Source organism: Emys orbicularis, chromosome 13 (genome assembly GCF_028017835.1).
Source record: "Emys orbicularis isolate rEmyOrb1 chromosome 13, rEmyOrb1.hap1, whole genome shotgun sequence".
In the NCBI taxonomy this organism is placed as follows: Eukaryota; Metazoa; Chordata; order Testudines; family Emydidae; genus Emys; species Emys orbicularis.
Window position 1 is genome coordinate 22,045,727 of NC_088695.1, and position 24,880 is coordinate 22,070,606.

The window sequence follows — 24,880 nt, forward strand, 5'->3', positions numbered from 1 at the left end:
CAGGCAGATTATCAGGGGAGCTGTGTCAGGGGCAGGGCAGATGGAAGGTGAGGGGATGGGTGGGTGGCAGAGCATGGACAAGGGGAGGGGCAGCCGCTGAGGAGCAAGGAAAGGTGTGATCTCCAGGGGGATGGGGGGGAAAGGACTTGTGGGACCCAGGGGACAATGGGGGGTGAGCAGAGGGGCAGGCAACAGTGGGGCAGAGGGGGAGTGAGAGGAGGGGCAGGAGCCAGGAGACTGGGTGGGAGAATAGAGGCAGGGGACAGAGGTTGTGAGGGGAGGGGTGTGTTGTATCAACCAGGCAAGGTATTAACAAACTTCAACAGAACTTTATTTACGGTGGAAATCTCTTTTCCAAGCTGTAGCTGCACACTCTGTAACTCTCCCAGCCTCCTCAACTCCTCCCCCTCCTTCCTGTTTCCTGTCCTTTCAGACTCCCAACAGCCAGTGCTCCCAGTTCTAATAATCACATGCAGCATCTAAACATGACATTCCCTCCTCTCTTAAGAAACTTTCCAAATTAAAATAAACATTGTTGTTCTAACCACAGGAACAAATATGAAACAAGACACTATACTGTTGGCAGGAATATTACACTGAAAACACTGTAGATACTACATAACATAGTCTTTAGTCCAGGCAGGTGGTCGTCTGAGTCTGACAGGCCGTCTCTCAAGCCCCTGTTCCAGTGCAATGTCTTGTTGTGTTGATTCTACTGTGAAGTCATCCAATGCAGACTGGGTGTTGGCATAATCTCCTCTTGGTGCATAGGCAAGTGCAAGATAAGAAGCATTCCATACCCGCCCATCAGAAAGTCGATAGGTGTAAGGTCCCTTCTTCTCTATGATTTTAAGAGGAGCTGTGAATTTATGGTCCCCTTTGTGTAAGATTCCAGGTTTTCGTATTCTAACAAAGGAACCGCACTCAAACTTTGGTTCCTTAGCACCCCGCCATTTGTCTGTGAAAGCCTTAGACTTTGCTTGGTTCTGTTCAACTGTCTTTCTCACATCATCCTTGTTTGGGGCATCAGGTTGTGCTTTTAATAATCCAGCAATGTTCAGTTTAGTATTCAGCTGTTTCCCATGCAGTAACTCTGCGGGTGATCTTTGTGTTGTGGCATGTCGTGTAGCCCGGTATGCTTGCAAGAAATCAGTAGTGAAGGGTATCCACAACCGCCCTTCCAGTTTAGCTGTTTGCAAACTCTCTTCCAAACTTCTGTTAAACCGTTCGATTTCCCCATTGGCTTGAGGGTAATATAGGGATGACCTCCTGTGTAAAATGTTCCTCTCTGCTAGAAAAGTTTCAAACTCCAGGGAAGTAAATTGACTACCATTATCTGAAACTAGTTCTTTGGGGTTACCTTCCCGGCTAAAAAGTGAAGAGAGGAACTTAATTACTGTAGCAGAAGAAATTTGCAATGTAAATGCTACCTCAAGCCATTTGCTGAAATAATCTATTAAAGTGATGGCATAACGACAGTCAATTGGAGCAGTATCAAAGGGTCCTACAATGTCAATCGCCACTTCTTCCCATGCAGATTCAGGAAGAGGAACAGGTTGTAATGAAGGGGTACATGTCACTGCTGTCTTATCGTGCATTTGGCAAGTGACACAGGATTTTATGAGTGCTTCAGTTTGAGAGTCCACCCCTGGCCACTAATACAGATCCCGTAGTCGTTGTTTGGTTCTGACAATTCCTTGATGAGTATCATGTGCCAGGTGTATGAGTTTTGACTGTAATTCTTCTGGCACAAGTAGCCAGTGTGTACCTCATAGCACACAGCCATCGAGCAAAGAAAGTTCATCCCGAACTCTAAAATAAAGCAGCAAAACTGGGTCAAGGTTTATAGGGTTACTGGGCCATCTCTTTGTTAGAAATTCCCATAATTTTTGTTGAATTGGACACGCTGAACAAGCAGCTTGAAATTGTTCTCTTGTAACTGCAGTAAGAGTGCTTGTAATAAGCGCAACTACTACATCCTCATCCTCCGGTGGACCATCTGGTGAAGGCAAAGGCAGGCGAGAAAGGCAATCAGCTACCACATTTTCGTTTCCAGGCTTATATTCCAGTTCATAATTGAAAGAGAGTAGTCTTGCAGACCATCTAGCAATATGATATCCTGCTCTTCCCAGTCCTTTCGTGGTTAGCAACGTCGTCAAAGGGCTGCGGTCTGTGCACAACTTGAACGTGCGGCCCCACAGGTAAGTTCTCCATTTTTCAGTAGCCCAGACACAAGCAAGTGCTTCTTTTTCAACTGTAGAATATTTTCTCTCAGCATTACTTAGTGTCCTTGAAGCAAATGCAACAGTCCTCTCTGTGTTGTCCTCATGAAGTTGTGTGAGGACAGCCCCAAGTCCATAATCAGAAGCATCAGTAGTTACAATTGTGGGCAATGCGGGACTGAATAGTGCAAGTACTGGACTATGTATAATCATGTCTTTCACCCTTTCGAAACTAGCTTGCGCATCCGTTGTCCACACTAAGGTTGAACTTCTCCGTAGTAATTCTCGTAATGGTTCAATGACAGAAGCATAATTGGGAATGAATTTTGCATACCAGGAGGTAAGACCCAAGAAGGAATGTAAGGTTTGCAAATCTATTGGAGGAGGAGCATTTGAAATTGCCAGGATATGATCTGGATCAGGTTTTGGTCCAGCCTGTGAAACTGTATGCCCCAGAAAGGAGAGTTCAGTTTGTCTAAATTTGCATTTGGACTATTGAGCTTGAGGCCTGCTTTGCTGATGCAGTTTAGTACAGACTGCAGGTTATTGTCATGCTCCTCAGTAGTATTTCCAAACACAATAATAACATCCAAATAGCAATGAAGTCCATGTTGATTCTTCAGAATCAATTACATCATTTTTTGGAAGGCACTTGGAGACAGTATGGAACACGTTTAAAATGAAATAGTCCCTCGTGTGTAATAAATGCTGTGAGGTCTCTGCTATCTTCATGCAACATAACCTGGTGGTATGCATTCTGCAAATCAAGAGTAGAAAACATCTTTGCTCCACGGAGTTCTGCAAATATTTCTTCTATGTGAGGAAGAGGATGGCTGTCAATCACAATAGCTTTATTTGTCTCCCTTAAGTCCACACAAAGGCGAATGTCTCCACCCTTCTTCTGCGTCACTACTATAGGTGAAACCCATTCCAAGGAATTAATCTCTTCAATAATGTCCTTTTGAACAAGTTTTCTAAGTTCCTCTGAAACAGCTTCCCTGACTGAAAATGGTAAGCACCGTAATTTCTGTCGTACAGGCATCACATTATTCCGCATTTTAACTTTATGCAGAAACCCATAAGCACAGCCGAGTTTCTCCTCAACCTGGAGTTGGGTCCCAGCTGAAACTGGTGTGTGTACCACAAGAGTGCTTTGCTGAGGAAGATCAATTCGTCCATTAACTACCCTGAGATTTAAGCAGCTAATAAATCTCTGCCAAGGATAGGAGTGCCTTTGTGGACAATGTAGAACTCTGCAGTTACACAGCAATCACCAAAAGTAACTATTGCTGGCAGGCAGCCATGTACTGGAATATGATTTTTCAAATAGCATACCGAGTGAAGTTTGGGTTCAGTAAGAGGCACATCTTTAAAGTAACGCAAAGAGATGGAATCAGGTAGTATAGATACTGCTGAGCCAGTGTCCAACATTAGCTGAATAGAGTGTGATTTGCCTGAGGGTATGGCAGAAACATTTACAGTGCACTTTATCTGTTCTGGAATATATGCAGTAGTGATTTTGTCTACACTCAGCACAATAACATCTGGTATTGTAACTGCATGCACCTGTTGATTGAACTGGCTACTGCGACATACTTTAGCAAAATGCCCAATCTTTTTGCAATGATTGCACTGAGCTACTTTTGCTGGACATCCTGTGTAGCTTGCAAGATGTTGTGGGGATCCACAGCGAAAGCATGCTTTTACTGTATTTTGCATTTGCTGATTCAGTGGCTTTTCATTAGTTTTCCTTTTGCAATTGTTTGTCTGCAGTGATAGTGAACTTTTCTGCAAAGGAGTCACAGCCTGGACTGGGCCTCCTGTACCCTTGCTCATTATTTTGGCTTCAGCTGTAGCTGACTCAATCTGAGTAGCAATGGTTATTGCTTTTTTCTAGTGTAAGTTGTGGTTCTAGAAGTAAGCGTTCTCTTACACGAAGCACGGTTGTTTTCTCAATGAGCTGCTCTCTAATCATCTCATCTGCCATATCCCCAAAGTCACAAATTACAATCAGACTCCTCAGGGAAGCAATATACTGCATTATAGTCTCCCCGGTTTCTGCTCACGCTGGCGAAATCTGTAGCGATTAGCTACTACATTCACTTTTGGCACAAAAAAGTTCTTTAATGCAGTGAGTGCAGTCTCATATTTATCATCTGCAAGGGGAAAAGTGTAAAATATATGCTGCCCTTCTGCTCCAAGGCAGTGGATTAGCAGAGCACGCTTTCTTACTTCAGAAATCTCTGTAGCACTGATTGCAAGCAGATACGTCTCAAACATATGGATCCAGACAGTAAAAGCAATTGGAGGCTCACCTGGGCTTTGCAGAAAGGGTACAGGTGGGTTCAGAGGCAGAAGACCCATCCTCGTCGCCAAAATGTTGTATCAACCAGGCAAGGTATTAACAAACTTCAACAGAACTTTATTTACAGTGGAAATCTCTTTTCCAAGCTGTAGCTGCACACTCTGTAACTCTCCCAGCCTCCTCAACTCCTCCCCCTCTTTCCTGTTTCCTGTCCTTTCAGACTCCTAACAGCCAGTGCTCTCAGTTCTAATAATCACATGCAGCATCTAAACACCACAGGGTGGGTGCCAGGAGTCGAGGGTGGTGGGAATCTGCGTTGCTAGTTTCTTGCTAAGAGCAGGTCGGTGCCGCCCACACACACACTGCCCTAGGGGACACAGCTGGGACTCTCCATGCTGACCAGCCCCACAGGCATCCCCTTTCTTCCAGGCAAACCCCACAGCCAGCCCCTCTTCTCGCCCAGCCCAGTCCCTCCCCAGGACACGGGCAGTGTGTCTGGTCTGGGCTCAGTGGGCGGGGGATGGGCAGTGGGGGATGCTGGAGGGTGTAACTGAGTACTGGGGGGAACAGGAGCTGTTGCTAATGAGGCCAGGGCAGTGGGGAGGGGAGGGGGTATTTCCCCATTTCCTGCCCCCTCCATCTGGGATAAGTTGCACTGGGTGCCAGTCCTAGTTCACATCTGCCAGCACATCTGCACTAGGTGTTTGCATTGCACCAACATGCCTGAGACACTGCTGTGCCAGGGGCCGTAACCCCTCCCCTCACTGGGGTTATGGATAATTAATTACAGGGTCATTGGAGCAGGGGAGCTGGACTCTGGGCTCCCAGGCGGGGGCCCGACCCACTGGGCTGCAGAGTCATTCTCACTCCCACGCTCTGACCCAGTGCCCATGTCAGTGTTTACATACAGGGGAACACCTTCAGCAGGAGAGACTGAGGGAGCCCCACATCAGACACCCGGAGCCCAGTAGTTCCAGCCCTCACCTGAGGGGGGGAGACCCACATTCCAATTCCTGCCCCACATCACACAGGGGGATTAAATCTTGAACCCTGAGATCTGACAACGTTTCTGCTCCTGGCCCAGGTCTCCCTGCCCTTGCGGTTCTGACAGGCTGCACCCGCTGGGAGAGCCAGGTCTGCCCCTCACAGTGTACAAGGGGACATTGTCTGTGACCACATCCCCTTCACCCCATTCCTGGGACAGGGAACAGCAGTCCCGGGGCACCTCCCTTCACCCCCTGGGAAGGGGAGTGAGAGCCCTCGGCCTCCTGGGCAGTGCGGCCTCCCCACACAGATTTCTGTGTGAGCATGAAAGTGCCCCCACGCGGAGAGCTGTGTGCACCTAGCAAATACACAGATGTGCTCCTGGGATCAGGGTAGGGTTACCATATTTAAAAAATAAAAAAAGAGGACACTCCACGGGCCCTGGCCCCGCCCCTTTCTCCACCCCGGCCCCGCCCCAACTCCGCCCCTGCCCCGCCCCTTCCCCAAAGTCCCCGCCCTAACTCCCCCTCCTCCCTCCAAGCCACGCGAAAAGGGCTGCCCGAGCACTACCGGCTTCACGGTTTGCCGGGCAGCCTCCAGACCCTGCGCCCCCGGCCGGCACTTCCCCAGCACAGCTGGAGCCCGGGAGGGGAAGCGCCCAGCCGGGGGCGCAGGGTCTGGAGGCTGCCCGGCAAACCATGAATCCGGTAGCGCTCGGGCTTCGGGCAGCCCCTATGCCTCTGGACCCTGCGCCCCCGGCCGGGCACTTCTCCTCCCCGGCTCCAGCTGCCTCTGCTCCTCCCCTCTCAGACTTCGGCTCTGTTTAAGAGCCGAGCTGCCCGAGCCAGCGCTACCAGCTTCGGGCAGCCCCCCCTGCCTCCGGACCCCGAGCCGCCGGCCAGGCACTTCCCTTCCCGGGCTCCAGCTGAGCTGCTCCGCTCCTCCCCTCTCAGACTTTAAGAGCCGAGCTGCCCGAGCCAGCGCTACCGGCTTCGGGCAGCCCCCCTTGCCTCCGGACCCCGAGCCGCCGGCCAGGCATTTCTCCTACCCGGCTCCAGCTGCTCTGCTCCGGCGGCTCGGGGTCCGGAGGCAAGGGGGGCTGCCCGAAGCCGGTAGCGCTGGCTCGGGCAGCTCGGCTCTGAAAGTCTGAGAGGGGAGGAGCGGAGCAGAGCAGCCGCGGGAGAGGAAGTGCCCTGCCGGCATTTTCCCGGACATGTTTGGCTTTTCAGCAATTCCCCCCGGACGGGAGTTTGATTGCCAAAAAGCCGGACATGTCTGGGAAAAACCGGACGTATGGTAACCCTAGATCAGGGGCCAGGGCTCTCCCCCGAGCCCGGGAGGAGCGGGGAACTTGGGGCAGTGTCAGTGAGGACCTTCCCTGTGCCCCGTTCAGGCCTTGGCCTCCCTGTGGAGATGGCGGGTGCCATTAATGTGAGTTATGATGTGAGCTCCTGTCTGCTGGGAACCGGACTCTGAGCCTGGGCTGAGATCAGTGACTGGGGAGTGAAAGTCCCCAGCTCCCCTCACTCCCCCCCACCCCAGACAGTCAATGGTGTTAACAGCAATTCTCACACTTGGTGACACCCTCCAGTGACCCCAGCAGGCAAGGCGAGGGCCTGTCCAAGGTGTGATGGGTGCAATCTGCTGCAAGGGAGATTTAGGTTGGAGATTTCTCATTCTCAGGGCAGTGACGCTCTGGATCAGGCTCCAAGGGAGGTTGTGGAATCCCCATCACTGGGGGTTTGTAAGAGCAGGTTGGACAAACCCCTGTCAGGGCTGGTCTAGGCCCTGTTCCAATGCAGGGGCCTGGACTAGATGGCTCCTCAAGGCCCCTTCCCACCCCACAGTTCTATGATTCCATGTTACAGCTGTTCTATGATTCCATGTTACAGCTGTTCCTGGGGCTGGGCTGAGGGCCCTGGTGTCTCTTAGCATGGTGAATGGTACCTGGTGGGTTTAATACTGTTTGTGACCATGGCAGCTGGCAGCTCAGTGTCCCTGCCTGGGGACTGGACTGGCATGTGGCTGGCTGACTGTAACCAGATCAACTGGGTGTTACCAGTGCTTAATTTGTGCCAGGGCTTTCCAGGACTGGGCCCCAGAACCTCTAGGCTTGCTGTGTCAGTTGAGCCCTGGCACCTCTTTCATTACAAATTAAGCATTGGGTGTTACTGTGCTGTGTGGACAGGACCTAGGGTTGCCACCTGTCCAGGTTTTCCCAGGATTGTCCATTTTTCCAGGTTCCTGTCCTGGGAAATCTGTAAGTCTCCTCATGACATTACAAATGTTGGGTTTTGTCAGTGGTTGTAGCAGGGGAGCTGCAGGATGCCTGTGCCTGTGTACAAGGAGCTCTGAGTCCTGAGTGTCTAGGAGCCATGGTGCAAGCCATGTCTTGGTGCAGCTCAGGGGCACCAAGTGGGAGACGGGGAGCTCAGGGCCGGCAGGGCCCAATCACTACCATGCAAGTACCAGCTATGGGTCACCACCAGGTGGGAGCAGGGTAGATCTGGCACCATGTCCTGCTTGGCAAGGTTGGTGCCTGTGGCAGCACCAGGAGCAGGAGCTTGCACGGACTGGTGCCTTCTCCCAGGGGTGGGAGGGGGACACAGTGCCCTTGATGGGGGGTAGATGGTGTACATGAAGCAGGCAGATGTCCCAATGTCTTACAACTCTGAGGTGGCAACCCTAACAGGACTCCCTGACAATGTTTGTGTAACTGTTCTGGACGGCCTCCTCCCTCTCAACTCTATGTGATAGGATACTGGAGTGCATGAACCCCTGGGCCAGTGGTGTTACAATGTGTGTGCACATCCCCTGAGCTCACTTAATTCCTGATGGAGCTGCCCAGATGCTCCCAGTATGCACCAGCGCAGGTGCGCGTGCGCACACACACACACACACACACTGAGGCAGGCAGCGCACTGGGTGCAAACACACAAACATAGTTCAGCCACAGCTGTGAGGCGGAAAAGCTGCTGTGTCAGCACAATTTGTTGTAAGTGGGTCAGGGGAGTGTCACAAACTTATTATAAAAACATGTCTGCCCTTGCAGTGGGGACAGGGCCTTCCTCACCCCAAATACATGGGGAAACTGAATAGCTCTTAGCTGGTCATGTTACGCTAGAAGGAGATTGTGGGCTAATGCTCTGTCTGACCATGGAAATATTGCTGTTGTGAAGTTCAGTGCAAATTATGGATAGATAAGAATGTACATCCTGCGGAACTCAGGTACTAGAAAGTTGACACTAGGTGCCAGTATTTCCTCATGAATCAGCATTTTCTCAAAGGAAACACACCCTTGCTCTGCAATAAACCTGGGGTATCTGCCCCTTTCCATCTGTCCTCAGTGATAATTGCTGTTTGCAGCCTTTTGAATTTCATATGAATTTCATTCTTTGTACGAGGAAAGGAGCAGCGAGCTCTCAGGGGAGGTGGGGCCTTGCCATGGGTAAAATATCAGTGGTATGTACAGTACCTGCATAGAGCTGGGAGATTCTCCACCCTGCAACTATACACAGACAGAGGGGTGAGAATACCCCTGAACACAGACAGGCTGAACAGGAGACAATGTCACACTGAGCTCAGCCTGGAGTTTCTCTAAAAATAAAACAAAGAGAAATGAGTCAATATCACATTATTGTGCAGAAGAGAAGAGAGTAAAAAACATCTTAAAGCAGGGAAGTTATAATCCTTAGACTCAGCCTGGAGGCTACATCAGCAGCCAGATACTGGCACCTCCTAGGCAACGAAATGGAATGGAATGGCACCTCCTGGGCAATGGAATTAGCAAGGGGAGAAATACAGTAACCCCATCCGGCCACCTGACCAGGTTCAAGAGGTTATTAGAGCCAAACAGGGATCCTTCAGGAAACAGAAAATATTAAGCCTGTGAAGTCAGGAGAAAGGAGCATTGAGTGCATCCAGTGAAGTGTATGATGGGTATTAGGAGGCTAAAATTTAATTAGCAGAGTATTAAAAAAATACCAGAGAATTATTTCAGTCTATTGGAATCCAGTGAGAGAATCGATGGGTCTCCTGGATCAGCAGGGGGTAAAGGGAGCTATTGAGGAGGGCAAGGACAATGCTGAGAGACAGTACTGATTTCTTTGCATTAGTTTTCACCACACAGGGTGTGTTGGGGAGAGGCCTGTCCTTGAGCTGCTCTTTTCAGGAAATAAAGGTGAGGGATTGGGGTGTGAAGAGGAGATATTGGAACAAACTGATAAATGAAAGACCCAGCAGTCACCAAGACCAGAAAAGATCCCTGACAGATGGCAAATGCCCAAGTGTTGTGAAATGACATCCAAGCCAGAAGACTGAGGCCTTGTCTACACTACGCAGTTTTGTCGACAAAAGTCAGGTTTCAAAACTCTCCTGCTTTGCTAACAAAATAAAGCCATCTCGATGAGAGGCGTAGAGCTTTTTGCAGCAAAGTTATATGAATAAACTGTTAGTGTAGATACCATGCTTGGTTATGTCACCATAAATGGCCTTCAGGAGGTGTCCCACAATGCCCATCCTGACCGCTCTAGTCAGCAGCTCAAACTCCTCTGCCCTGCATCCAGGTACACAGGCATCCAGCCCTCCCTCTTTATAGGCCCAGGAAATTTTGAAATTCCACTTCCTGTTTGCTCGGCATGGAGACTTCATATTGCATCTTCCCAGCTGACCATGGCAGCTCCACACAGCAAATGCTCTCCTGCTTGGAGCACACCTGAGTTGTTGGATCTGCTGGCGCTGAGGGGAGAGGAGGCTGTGCAGTCCCAGCTCCACTCCAGATGTAGGAACTTCAATACCTACAGGGAGATTTCTTGTGAAATGTTAGATAAGGGCTATAAACGGGACTTCATCAGTGCCATGCAAAGATAAAGGAGCTGAGGCAGGCGTACCAGAAGGCAAGGGGGACAAACTGTCACTCTGGTGCTGCATCAAAGACCTGCCACTTCTATAAGGAGCTGAACTCCATGTCTGATGGCAATGCCACCTCCACCACCAAGAACACCATGGATACTTCGGTGGGGCTGGAGACGGCGGACAGAGGACTCAACCCCAAGGACAAAGTTGTGGACAAGGAGGTCAATATGGAGGACGATGTGGAACACACGGCAGAGTCTTCCAGTGGCGCAGTGAGCCAGGACCTCTTTTCCATTCCAGAGGGGTCTAGCCAGTCCCATCAGTCCATCTCAGGTGCACATGATGCAGGAGAGGAGACACCTGGTAAGTGATCTTTTTGAGTTGATTCTTCTTGGTTATATGAGGTAGAACTGTCCTTTGTGCTGTATATTCTAAAAGTGGGTGAAGGGATAGAAATGTACAAGACTAGCTGTGTTTGCATGTGCTCCACTTTCCCCTGTGCAGCTAGGCAGTGCATAAGAACTGTGATAATGCACACTGAAATTTCATGGGAATGCTCCTGTGAGATCTCTAGGAATCTTTCCTGGAGGTACTCGCCAATCCCATACTGAAGGATCCTTGGCAGAGCTGCTTTCTTCCTTCCCACATTGTAAGAAACTTTCCTGGCCATTTGGCAATCACTTGTGCAGGGACCAAAGCAGCACAAAGGTGAGCAGCATAGAGATCGTGTCTGAAGCCACACACAAGCAGGACATGCACCCTTGCATCTTTGCTCGCCCACAGGAGTGAGATATCAGCTTCAATGACCCCAGCCTGTGGAAAATGGGGGCAGAATTTATAATATTGTCCCTATGCCTGCAGTAATCCCCTTAAAAAGGCACCTAGACCCTTTGACCCATCTTAAGTGCTCACCCCACCCTAGGCAGAACTCACCATCTTTACGGTGTTCGCCAAGATGTGTGCTTGCTAAGGGACAGTGAGAAACTGATTCATATGTAAAAAAGGTGTATTTTACTATAATGAGTCAATGAGGTGCGTGAACTAACAATCATACTTCTGTTTATTGTTTGTTCTGCTTCTGCAGATGTGGCCTTCAGAGGAATCCCCTAAACACTGGTGGAATGCCTCCACCAGATAAGGAAGTGACCAAGGTGGAGTAAGAAGAACATATTCCAAGAGGTGCTCCAATCCACAGAGGCTGAAAAAAGAGAACACGGGGGTGGAGACAGACTCTTTCCAATTTTTCCACATCCTTCTTGTAGTGTGGGGCCCAAAACTGGACACAGTACTCCAGATGAGGCCTCACCAATGCCAAATAGAGGGGAATGATCACGTCCCTCGATCTGCTGGCAATGCTCCTACTTATACTGTCCAAAATGCCATTAGCCTTCTTGGCAACAAGGGCACACTGTCGATGGATATCCAGTTTCTCGTCCACTGTAACCCCTAGGTCCTTTTCTGCAGAACTGCTGCCTAGCCACTCGGTACCTAGTCTGTAGTAGTGCATGGGATTCTTCTGTTCTAAGTGCAGGACTCTTCCTTGATAACCTGGTGGTAAGAGACCAAGGACTAGGGTGACCAGATGTCCCGATTTTGTAGGGACAGTCCCGATATTTGGGGCTTTTTCTTATATAGGCTCCTATTACCCCCCACCCCCTGTCCTGATTTTTCACACTTGCTGTCTGGTCACCCTACCAAGGACCAGCCTCACCTCTGGCATGCCAAGAGAGTTCAGGTCCAGGTTCCTCAATTCCTGAGTGGGAAGTGCAGAGTTTAGGAGAAGCTAGAGAGCTAAGAGATATAGAAGACTGAAGAAGCTAACTTAGAGTTTTACTGAACTAACTGACTTAAAACTTACAATTCAGAACTAACAGACTAATAAACTAATAAACAAAAGGGTAATAAACTAAGAACAAAGAAGCCTCTTTGTCATGGCGGATCACTCCTCTTATAGAGCTTGAATACCTGAGCCCTCTACCTATGTCTAAACTTAGTTTCCTCACCCACAGAAATGTTGGGGTGCACTTACTCCATAGGCTGGTATGTTTGTACGTATTGATGACATATACACACATATTAATGACATTAGCTCATTCTCACATTTGTTATTTCTGTCCTACCCGGTTATTTCAGTTATTTGCAAGTTCCAAGTTGTGATGTACCTGTTAATTTTAAAGAGGGTATCCATTTAGGTAGCCCCCTATACCACCCTGCTTAAACACATTCTTTATGTATCTACTTTTAACAAAGTCACAACCATATAATGCACCTTATGCTTTAGCTTATCAACACCTATCTAGGTGAAAGGTCCCAAACATATAAACACTAACTTTGCCTTAGCTCAGCATACAGCCCTTGGGTCAGGCCAAGGGTCCATCTAGCCCAGTATCCTGACAGTGGCCAGTGCCAGGTGCCCCAGAGGGAATGAACAGGACAGGTAATCAAGTGATCCATCCCCTGTCACTCATTCCCAGCTTCTGGCAAATAGAGGCTAGGGACATCATTCCTGCCCAGCCTGGCTAATAGCCATTGATAGATCTATCCTCCATGAATTTATCTAGTTCTTTTTTGAACCCTGTTATAGTCTTGGCCTTCACAACATCCTCTGGCAAGGAGTTCCACAGGTTGACTATGCGTTGTGTGAAGAAATACTTCCTTTTATTTGTTTTAAACCTGCTGCCTATTAATTTCATTTGGTGTCCCCTAGTTCTTGTGTTATGAGAAGTAGTAAACAACACTTCCTTATCTACTTTCTCTATACCAGTCATGATTTTATAGACCTCAATCATATCTCCCCTTAGCCGTCTTTTTCCAAGCTGAAAAGTCCCAGTCTTATTAATCTTTCTTCATACGGAAGCCGTTCCATACCCCTAATCATTTTTGTTGCCCTTTTCTGAACCTTTACTAATTCCAATATATATTTTTTGAGAAGGGGCAACCACCTCTGCACACAGTATTCAAGATGTGGGCGTACCATGGATTTATATAGAGACAACATGATATTTTCTGTCCTATTATCTATCCCTTTCTTAGTGATTCCCAGCATTCTGTTCGCTTTTTGACTGCCGCTGCACATTGAGTGGATGTTTTCAGAGAACTATCCACAATGACTCCAAGATCTCTTTCTTGAGTGGTAACAGCTAATTTAGACCCCATCATTTTATATGTATAGTTCGGATAATGTTTTCCAATGTGTATTACTTTGCATTTCTCAACATTAAATTTCATCTCCCATTTTGTTGCCCAGTCACCCAGTTTTGAGAGATCCTTTTGTAGCTCTTCATAGTCTGCCTGGGTTTTAACTATCTTTAGTAATTTTGTATTATCTGCAAATTTTGCCACCTCACTATTTACCCCTTTTTCCAGATCATTTATGAATATGCTTAATAGGACTGGTCCCAGAACAGATCCCTGGGGGGCACCACTATTTACCTCTCTTCATTTTGAAAACTGACCATTTATACCTACCCTTTGTTTCCTATCTTTTAACCAGTTACCAATCCATGAGAGCACCTTCCTTCTTATCCCGTGGCAGCTTACTTTGCATAAGAGCCTTTGGTGAGGGACCTTGTCAAAAGCTTTCTGAAAATCTAAGTACACTATATCCATTGTATCCCCTTGGTCCACATGCTTGTTGACCCCCTCAAAGAATTCTAGTAGATTGGTGAGGCATGATTTCTCTTTACTAAAACCATGTTGACTCTTCCTCAACAAATTATGTTCATCTATATGTCTGTTCAACCAGTTTGCCCAAATACAGGATGTGGCCTGCAGGTCCCTTGTGTTACAGCCAAAAATACTCTAATATAAATCTATAAACCTATAATACCTGTTATAACAAAACAAATAGTCAAACCCACAAGAGAATTAGAAACCATAAGAAATGGAGGCAGTAAATTGCAGTGGGAATGCCTCCATCCATCACAACTTACTGCCCTGGGACTATAGGTTGGGGAAAGGCAGAAGCAGCAAATTGTGACAGGGCAGCAAAGGAGAGGATACACAGATGTTAATAACTGCTACCAGAGGCAAATTGTGCAGGCAACGTTAACTGGCAGGGTGAGGAACAGCAGGTAGCTCTGTGGGAGAAGAAGGGAGAACTGGAGGGTTTTTTCCTACAGCCCAGTGACGGGTTAATTTGACTCTACAGATAACCAGCGGAACCTGTTGGCATAGCACTCACAATTCCATGGCTCGAACTAAAGGAGCAGACCTCGCAGCTCAACTCAGGGCTAGCAGACAGTGAACATGCTATGGAGAAAAATGACAACATCTTACAAACTGCTCCCTGGATCAATGTCTTACCAGAGTGAATCCCACCACAGTCAGTGTCACCGCGAAATATGTCCCCTGCCTCTCTGGGTTCTGGGTAGCCTCTGTAGGACCAGGAACCCATCATCCCCTTGTCCCAAGTCTCTATAGACATACAGTCTGCATGTCTCCTCTCTGTCCACTCATTGACAGGGTGCATTCTATGCATAATGCCTCCTTAATGCTGAGAGCAGCTGCCTGCTCCTAGGGGAATGTGATTTCCCGGAGAGGGAGGGTCTGGGGCAGGTGGCTGCAGTGCATTCCTATTTATTTATTTATTTGGTTAATTTTCATAAAGAAAGAAACAATAATCCCATTTATTTATTGGTTGATTGATTAATTTGCATGAAGAGAGAAACAGAAAACACAATAAAAATATAAAAAGGAAAATGACTGACAGCTTGACTGAATTACCCAACACCGCACGTCTCACAGGACAGCCAATAACATTATTCACTAACACAACTTCACAAAGGTGCCAAACTAGACCATGCAAAATCAGACAGAACATGCTGGGGGTAACCAGGTCCGCTGACAGCAATTCCGGACCCCAGGGCAGAACAGGCAATGGTCCCCCTAGAAAAGGATGGCCAAGGTCAGGGCCGGCTCTGGCTTTTTTGCCGCCCCAGGCAAAAAAGCCTCCGGCCGCCCCCCCCCCCCTCGGGGGGGGGGGGGGGAGGGCGGCCGGAGCCCCGGGGGGAGGGCGGCAAGCCCGGCCGTGGCCCCGCTCTCCCCGCCGGCCGGAGCGCCGCGCCGCCCGCCTCCAGGTGCCACCCCAAGCACAAGCTTGGTGGGCTGGTGCCCGGAGCCGGCCCTGGCCAAGGTTTACAACACTACTTTTTATCCTATGGATAACACATTAGAACCCACTATGTCTAAGTTGTGGCGTTGCTTGAGCTAGTTAACTTTTTTATCTTAATTTTTATTTAAAAAATACATAATTCTCCCATCTGCCCTGGGACCTTTTAAAACACCGGGCCCCTGGGCAATTGCCCCCGCCCTTGGCGGCTCTGGGGGATGAGGATACAATAAATAATAATAACAGACAGACAGAGGTCAGACCTAATGCAATCCATCTCGCTAGGACCCAGGAGGCGCCGGGCGGAGCGATTCCCTGGGTCACTCCGCCTGGCAGCAGGAAGTGAATTGCAGTCGCTGCAGTGCCTCAGTTGCGGAGCAATCCACATTCTTTGCAAGACCTTAGGGCCTCGGCTGCTGGGGACCCCAGAGCCCTGGCTGCAGGCGGGGGAGGAACATTCCCGCTGCTCCCCGAGAGACTCTCCCAGTGCAGAGACCCCAGCCTGTCCCGCTCCCCCTTACTGGGACCCAGAGCCCTGCTCCTAGGCAGAGCCCCACGTGGAGAGAAGGTGAGACCTGCCCCCCTTCCCAGGGAGAGACGCTCCCGGTGCAGCCTGTCTGCAGGGGCAGGGGGATGCCCCAGGCCTCTCCCAGCTGGGCTGGCTGCGATTCCCTGCACTGGGCAGAGGAAAGCTGGCTGCCAGCTCCCATGGTTTGCAGGGAGTGAGGGATTGGGGGTGGGGCAGCGACATGTGGGGAACCAGAGGGGGGTGGGAGCCTGAAGGGGGCTGAAGAGGGACCGGGGGTGTGAGAGCCAGAGGGCATTGAGGGGTGAACAGCGATGTGTGAGGGGGCAGGAGGGGGGTGAACAGGGATTCAGGGTGTGGGATGGGGATGTGGGGCTGCTGAAGGGAGGCTGAGGGAATACCCAGGAACCAGGGGCCAGGGTGAGAATTCTGGGGCTCAGGGGAACAGGGCTGGAATAGATGGAAACTGAGTGGGGGGGTAAAGAGAAGGAAAAGGGGGGATGTTGGGAGAGGGGCTGTAGGGAGGCTGGAGGGAGAATATGAGAGCAAGCGGAGACTGGTTGGGGAAGGGAGAGACGGAGAGTAGAAGGGAGAGGGATGGTGAGAGATACAATGGCAGCTCCCCCAGCCCATGGGGTAGGAGGCTGCCCCGCCTAGCAGCCAGTGGGGAATCTTTTTCCCTAGAAATGGTCAAACAAGCATTGGAGGTGGCTGAGCAGGGGACTTCCCCTTGAGGGCTCCAAATTTACAAGGCAAATATCCCCCCTCCCTGACCACACACACACACACACTGCTCCCAATTGCTCCCAATTTAGTCTTTGATATTTTTAAGACAATGTCATTATTTGGGGGTCTGATTCGGGAATGTTAAATGTTTGGGGTTGACAGGACTGAACCGGGCCCTGCTCTGATTTCTGTACAGGATTCTGTTTCAAACCAGAGTCACTGAGAGCAACAGCAGGCAAGGAGTCCAACTGGTATTTAATTTCGGGTTTTTTTCTGTTCAGTTAGGGTTCAGTCAGTAAAACAAAACTTTGGTTCAGGTTCAGTTCCGGTTCACGTACGAAATCCCAGTTTGAACTGGTTCTCTGGTTCCAGTGTGAGTCCAGATGGCAAATGAGATCAGCATTGGCCTGACTGTCCTTGGGGGCTACAGGGGCAGCATAGGGAGGCTCAGTCATTAGCTGCCCCAAGCAGAGGGCTCTGGTAATTGCTAAGGCAGAGGAGGTCAGTGTCAGTCTCTCTTTGTGCTCAGCATACTGCAACCATAGAGCTAGCTGGGCTTCCTGGGGTAGATGCTGCTGCCTCCATTGTGATCTGGGAGCCCGGGCTGAGCTGCTGCCCAGCGGCGCGTGTGCTGGGACAGACCATCACTAACGCCCCCTCTATGCCCAGCCGAGGGGGGACTTTCTGCTGTGACTGGAACCAGCCCCGGGCTCTGCTGCCACCAGCTCCTAAGCTAGAGACTCCAGGTGATGACAAAGTGCTGGGGCCGGACAGGAAAGTGACTCTGCACAAACGGCCCCTCCTCACCCCATCTCTGCTCCCTGTGTGTCCTTGACTCCCAGAATTGCTGCCCTCACTGATGCAGCCAGGCTCACATTCCTGTTAGCAGTGGCATTAGGTAATGGAGAGGAAACACCTACAGGAATGGCAGGACAGTAACCAGTTCTTCCATGCCAAAGGGAGAGTGGAGAGACTGGAAGGGGCAGCAGGAGCAATAACTGGGGAGGGAGGTTCCTGGCTCCCAGCCCTGCCCAGCCCCATTCTCTGCAGCACCCCGTGACTTTCCTGGGACAAGGTGAGGAGCAGAGAGAGGAAAAGCCAAATCCTGCCTCTGCCGAGTCCCTGTGCTGCTGGGGGAATGTGCTGCCCTGGGGACAGTGTCTGGAAAGTTGCTCCTTTGATTCTGCTCCTTTCTAGTGTTTGGCTCAGAGACACTGTTCCATGAGGGTTTAAAAGTGTCTTGTGGGTTTAGTCCTGGTGGGAGGGGTCAGGTCTGTGTTGTAATATAACTGATGAGGCTTTTCCCACCATGGCAGAGTCTAGAGTGTCTGTCTGCAGGGAAAGAGCCTGGAGGGAATCAGGGTGTGAAATGGACTAACGCTAATTCAAGAAACCTCCACAATTGCCCTTCTCACCCTGACAGGCTGCAGAATAACAACCCCGTTTTGCTCCAGATCATCCCATCGTTCCAGGGGCCGGGGCAGGGAAATGGCTGTGGTGGATCCTGCTCAGGTAGGGGGTGTTTGGAGGAGCTGCTGGGGATAGTTGTTGTAGAGGGGGCGGGGCAGGAAATACACAGGGTGAGGCAGGGAGGGGGACAGGGTGTGTTAAACCTGCTGGGATATATGAGCAGGCACATGTGGGGGTGGGGTGAAAATTCTCCCATTTCTGAAACTGGAAACAAGCCCCCTGGACAGGGCTGGGAAAACAGACCAGAGTGCTGAAGCCTGAATGCACTAGCCAGAGACTGCGGTGAAATACAAAGGGAAGGTGCTGGGTTTCCTGTCCCTGTGTGGAGCTCTGTTTCCCACATCAGCCTGTGCCTAGTAAGTGGGTGGCAAATGAGATTAAACCCTGCCCTCCTCCATCTGCTGGGAGGGACAAGGAGCTCTCACCTTTTCTCTGTTCCATGAAGCCTTCTGACCACTCTGAGCAGGGTGGGGGTGGGATTCTGCTCCTCTGGCCCGCCCAGAGCTGTCCTATTTTTGTGCTTCTTCCCCCATGAATAGTGGGATTGTGGCTGGGGCAGCAGGCACTGAGTGGGAAGCACCTGTTGTTTCAGATGCCAGTGACCTTCGAGGAGGTAGCTGTGTATTTCACTGTTGGGCAGGGGGCTCTGCTGGACCCCGGTCAGAGAGCCCTCTACAGGGACGTCATGCAGGAGAATTATGAGACTGTGTCCTCGCTGGGTAAGGATTCATGTCCCCTCAGCTATTTGAAACCTTGGGGTCTGCATTTCTGAATCTGGTCAGGTTCTTCCCTCGCAGTTTGATTAGAGGGGAATGGGTTGCATAATCCACAACTCCAGTGTGAGAGAGCCATCACCTCCATACTCCCTCCAGTGGGATAGGGGAGTCATAGACCTAATGGACATGATAATTTATCCCCATCCATCCATCTGTAATACGATGATAAACTGCTTCTGCCCCCATCTGTATTAATTCTCACTCACACACAGGATCTCTGTGCACCTCCCTTCGTACGACTAGCTCCATGTCTGGGGAGGGCTCCCTTCTTGGAAATAGCTCCATCTGTGGGGATGGATCTGGGCTCTGGAGGTTTAGACATAGGCAGGGGTTTAACACCAGAGCTGTGTGTGCCTCAGCAAGTCCCCCAAAGCCCATAGATCCTGAAAACTCCTAGTAAAGGTATGACAACTCCCCCTCCCCCAGACATCTGCCTCTCCCAAGGGGGCTCAGTGACCACATGCCCATCTGTTCACATCCCACAACTCCCCAGCAAATCATGGGGTCAGTTTAAACTCAAGACGGTGTTCTTTGTGACAAATATTGCCCCAATCCTCATTGCACTTGGATCATGCCTGATTTCACCCCCTGAGCAGGACTCCCAATTCCCAAACCTGCCCTGATTGCCCAGCTGGAAACAGGGGAAGAGCCGTGGGTCCCCGATCTCCAGTGCTGCGAGGAAAGGAAGATCCCAAGAGGCACCCGCACAGGTGAGGAGACAGTGACACTGACTCGGAAACTATATTGCAAATGAAGGGAAAAGCTGAAAATCCCCAAAATGTGGTGTGAGTCCCCTCAGTTCTGCCTTATCTCACCCAGGTCTGGTGTGGTCAGCAGCTGTGTTCCCTGTAAGCTGTGCGGTTGCGTGGCTGCCCAGGAGAAATTCAAATGCCGCCCAGCTGGTTAGCAGAGCGCATACATCTGGCAGCATGTGTTCAGGTGCCCCTCCCTCTGCTCCCAAAGAGACTCTCCCAGTGCAGAGACCCCAACCTGCAAAGTAATACACATTGGAAAGCATTATCCGAACTATACATATAAAATGATGGGGTCTAAATTAGCTGTTACCACTCAAGAAAGAGATCTTGGAGTCATTGTGGATAGTTCTCTGAAAACATCCACTCAATGTGCAGCGGCAGTCAAAAAGCGAACAGAATGCTGGGAATCACTAAGAAAGGGATAGATAATAGGACAGAAAATATCATGTTGCCTCTATATAAATCCATGGTACGCCCACATCTTGAATACTGTGTGCAGAGGTGGTTGCCCCTTCTCAAAAAATATATATTGGAATTAGTAAAGGTTCAGAAAAGGGCAACAAAAATGATTAGGGGTATGGAACGGCTTCCGTATGAAGAAAGATTAATAAGACTGGGACTTTTCAGCTTGGAAAAAGACGGCTAAGGGGAGATATGATTGAGGTCTATAAAATCATGACTGGTATAGAGAAAGTAGATAAGGAAGTGTTGTTTACTACTTCTCATAACACAAGAACTAGGGGACACCAAATGAAATTAATAGGCAGGGAACACAGCCTAGCTCAGGACTCAGAGCTGCTGCAGTGAACAGTGAGTGCCTTTCTTAAAGAGACAGTGCACTATTTCTGAGATTTCCCCAGCAGGATGCTCACACAGTCTCTGTCTCTCTCTCTCACTCCCCCCCACCCCCCAACGCCACACAGTCTCTTTCACACTCACCCCCCAACACATACTTGTGGTGGTGTTGGTGTTACTTCTTGGCACTTCCTGCAATGTACATATATTCTCTGTAATTTTATTCTTTCTAAGTGTGTTATGTTAGTGTTTTGACTGGTCTATGCATTTCATAATTTTTATTTCTCTTACACTTAAATTTAATTCTTTGAGTAGTGAGTTCTAAAATGCTTAACCTGTCCTGGCTGGAGTAATTATCCCTATGGTAACTTTTTAAAAATATATATTACATCTAGGTTTTTTGTTTCTACTGGTGGCGCACATCCACACATACCTCGGTGCACATAACAAAATTTATTCCACACATGGATGGAAAAAATTAAAGGGAACCTTGGTCAGCAGGTGTCGCATCATCATGACAGATATCGCTCATGGCTTCCCACCCATCCTGTTAGCTCTCAGGAGTTTTCTCCCTGACTTCACTTCCCTGTCAGTGTTTGGATGGGCTGTGGAGGCAGAATCCAATTTTGCAGTCTTCCAACAGTTACTGCATTGTGTTTTCCCTCTTTGCTTTTCACTTTTGTCCTTTTTGCTAGCCAGGGGCGGCTCTAACTTTTTTGTCACCCCAAGCATGGCAGACAGGCTGCCTTCGGCGGCATGCCTGCGGGAGGTCCGCCGGTCCCGCGGCTTCGGCGTACCCGCCGCCAAATCCACGGGACAGGCAGACCTCCCGCAGGCATGCCGCCGAAGGCTGCCTGACTGCCGCCCTCGCAGGGACTGGCAGGGCGCCCCCCGCGGCTTGCCGCCCCAGGCACGTGCTTGGAGCGCTGGTGCCTGGAGCCAGCGCTGGTGCCTGGAGCCGCCGCTGCTGCTAGCCCAGGCAATGAATCCTGTCTTGATTCTCTCTCTGCCTCAGCAGATGATGGGAGAATGAGTGAAAATGAGGAGGGGAATCCACAGCGGGAAGGTCCTGTGCAAGTGGAACTGCAGGGGAACTTTTTGAGAAGAGCTGAAGAGAACTTTTCCCAGTTCTTGGAACAGACAAAAGCCTGGAGTAATTGGCACAGGTCAGAGAGGAAGCTGGGAAACCACCCAAGAAAGAAAGTGCATGAATCCTTTGAATGTGGTGGAGAAGACAAGGATTCTAAAGAAACCACAACCCAGCAGACAAATCCCAAAGAAAAGAAACCCTATAAATGTTTGGAATGTGGAAAAACCTTCAATTGGAGCTCAAATCTTACTGCCCATCGGAGACTGCACACGGGAGAGAAACCGTATAAATGCCTTGAGTGTGGGAAAAGCTTCAGTGAGTGCTCAGGCCTTATTAGGCATGGAATAATCCACACAGGAGAGGGACCACATAAATGTCTTGAGTGTGGGAAAAGTTTCAGTGCACCATCAGCCCTTATTGTACATCAGAGAACCCACACGGGAGAGAAACCCTATAAATGTTTAGACTGTGGGAAATGCTTCAGTCAACGCTCAGGCCTTATTAGCCATGGGAGAATCCATACGGGAGAGGGTCCACATAAATGCCTTGAGTGTGGAAAAGGTTTCAGTGGACCATCAGTCCTTATAATACATCAGAGAACCCACACAGGAGAGAAACCGTTTAAATGCTTGTACTGTGGGAAAAGTTTCAGTCAGCGCTCACATCTTACTTGCCATGGGAGAATCCACACGGGAGAGGGACCGTATAAATGCTTGGACTGTGGGAAAAGTTTCAGTGGACCATCAGCTCTTATTGCACATAAGAGGACCCACACAGGAGAGAAACCCTATAAATGCTTGGATTGTGGGAAAAGCTTCAGTGTGAGCTCAGGTCTTTTTATCCATAGGAGAATCCACACAGGAGAGAAACCGTATAAATGTCTTGAATGTGGAAAAAGTTTCAGTGCATCATCAGCCCTTATTACACATCAGAGAACCCACACGGGAGAGAAACCCTATAAATGCTTGGACTGTGGGAAAAGCTTCAGTCAGTGCTCAGGCCTTATTAGCCATGGGAAAATCCATACGGGAGAGGGACCATATAAATGCCTTGAGTGTGGGAAAAGTTGCAGTGCACCATCAGCCCTTATTACGCATCAGAGAACCCACACGGGAGAGAAACCCTATAAATGCCTTCAGTGTGAGAAAAGTTTCAGTGCACGATCGGTCCTTATTGTACATCAGAGGACCCACACAGGAGAGAAACCTTATAAATGCTTGGACTGTGAGAAAAGCTTCAGTCAGAGCTCAAATCTTGCTGCCCATCGGAGACTGCACATGGGAGAGAGACCCTGTAAATGATTGGACTGTGGGAAAAATTTCAGTGGACCATCAGCCCTTGTTTCACATCAGAGAACCCACACAGGAGAGAAACCCATATAAATGCCTCCACTGTGGGAAAAGTTTTATTTGAAAATCAAACCTTGCTTCATATCAGACAATCCACACAAGAGAGAGAACCCATAAATGTTTGGATTGTGGGAAAAGCTTCAATAAGTGCAGGAAAAGATTCAATCTGAGCTCACACATTGTCCCCATCGCATAATTCACAGAAGAAAGAGCTTGAATGTGGGGGAAGCTTTATCTGGTGCTCACACGGCATCAAGAATCAGCAAATCCACACAGGGAAGAGCCCTCTCAGATGTCCTTAGCATGGAAAAAGCTTCAGTTGGATCTAACACCACATTGGACATCCTCCACACAGGAGAGAAATTCTCTCAGTGCCCTGACTAGGGCTCGCCTTAGTAAAAACTCCATTTCCTAATTCCCACACACATCAGAGGCATTTGGCTCCCAGGTATCCATCTACCCATCTTTGGGGGCAGCTTCCAGCAGCTGCTGACCCTGAGCTGATCAGTGCTACTCTGGCTTGCCTGGTCTAAGCTAACCGCAGGCGGAGGAGAAGTTCAAATCAGCCCCGTGATGGGTTGCCCCCCGATGCCACCTGATGTACTGGGGTTCCACTGAGCCCACCTGTTCCACCAGCCAGGGTCCCCTCACCCTGTCCTGCCAAGCCAGGCTTTCCAGCCTACACTGGCAAACACACAGGTAGGGCCACATCCTGCTGCAGAAAAACCCAGACACTGAGATTAAGTCTGCACGGGAAGATCCAGCTTGGGAAGTGCCCAGCACTTGTGTGCACACCACTGTAGGAGTGCAAATCCGAAGTTTGCATTGTCTTGTGCTGTACAGCAAACTGTGCAATGTAAGCTCATTGATCACCCCCTACCTTGATGTGGAGGAAGATATGCACAGATTCTTGCCTCCCCAATTACGGATTCCACAAACTGGTAAACAAAATGAGTTTATTAACTGTAAGGATAGATTTTTAAGTGATAATAAGGGATAGCAAACAGATCAAAGCAGATTACTGAGCAAATAAAACAAACACGCAAACTAAGCTTAATACACTACAGAAATTGGCTACAGATAATAATTTCCTCACCCTAATGTTGCTTCAAGCATCTTATTTGCAGGCCAGACCCCTTCCAGCCTGGGTCCAGTCCTTTCTCCCTGAGCCTAGTTTCAGGTGTTCACAGCAGTCATCTCGGGCAGGGATCTCCTCCTGAGAAGCAGGGACGGACTGACTTTGATTACCTCACTCCCCAGCCATAAATAGGATTTACATAAGGTGGGAAAACTTTGTTTTCCAGTCTTATCCCCTCCCCCTTTTTGTGGAAAAATACAAGCAGTCCAAGATGGGGTTTAGTACCAGGTGACATGACCACATGACCCTTCAGTGTTAAAGCAGACTTGAACCAAAGTTATCCCAGGAAACTTCTCAGGAAGGTAAGAGATTAGCACTTTCAAAGTTCTGTTGTTCCCCCTATGGCCCATTGATTAGCCAGCCAGGCTGGTTGCATTTTGTTTGATAGACTTTTCCCAGGTGCAAACACATAGTCAATATTCCTAACTTCAAATACACAAATGATGCATGCATACAAATTGGATAATCATAATCAGTACATCATAACCTTTCCAATGATACCTTACATAGAATCATAGAATATCAGGGTTCGAAGGGACCTCAGGAGGTCATCTAGTCCAACCCCCTGCTCAAAGCAGGACCAATCCCCAACTAAATCATCCCAGCCAGGGCTTTGTCAAGCCTGACCTTAAAAACCTCTAAGGAAAGAGATTCCACCACCTCCCTAGGTAACCCATTCCAGTGCTTCACCATTCTCCTAGTGAAAACGTTTTTCCTAATATCCAACCTCAACCTCCCCCACTGCAACTTGAGACAATTACTCCTTTGTCTGTCATCTGC

The 24,880-nt window shown here is 49.3% G+C and overlaps 2 pseudogenes; both read left to right on the forward strand.

The window, feature by feature from the left end:
* LOC135887580 (zinc finger protein 420-like) overlaps positions 1–22,995 on the forward strand; it is a 411,396-nt pseudogene extending 388,401 nt beyond the window's left edge.
* LOC135888101 (zinc finger protein 621-like) lies at positions 18,790–21,961 on the forward strand (annotated as a pseudogene).
* Positions 22,996–24,880: the final 1,885 nt, after the last annotated feature.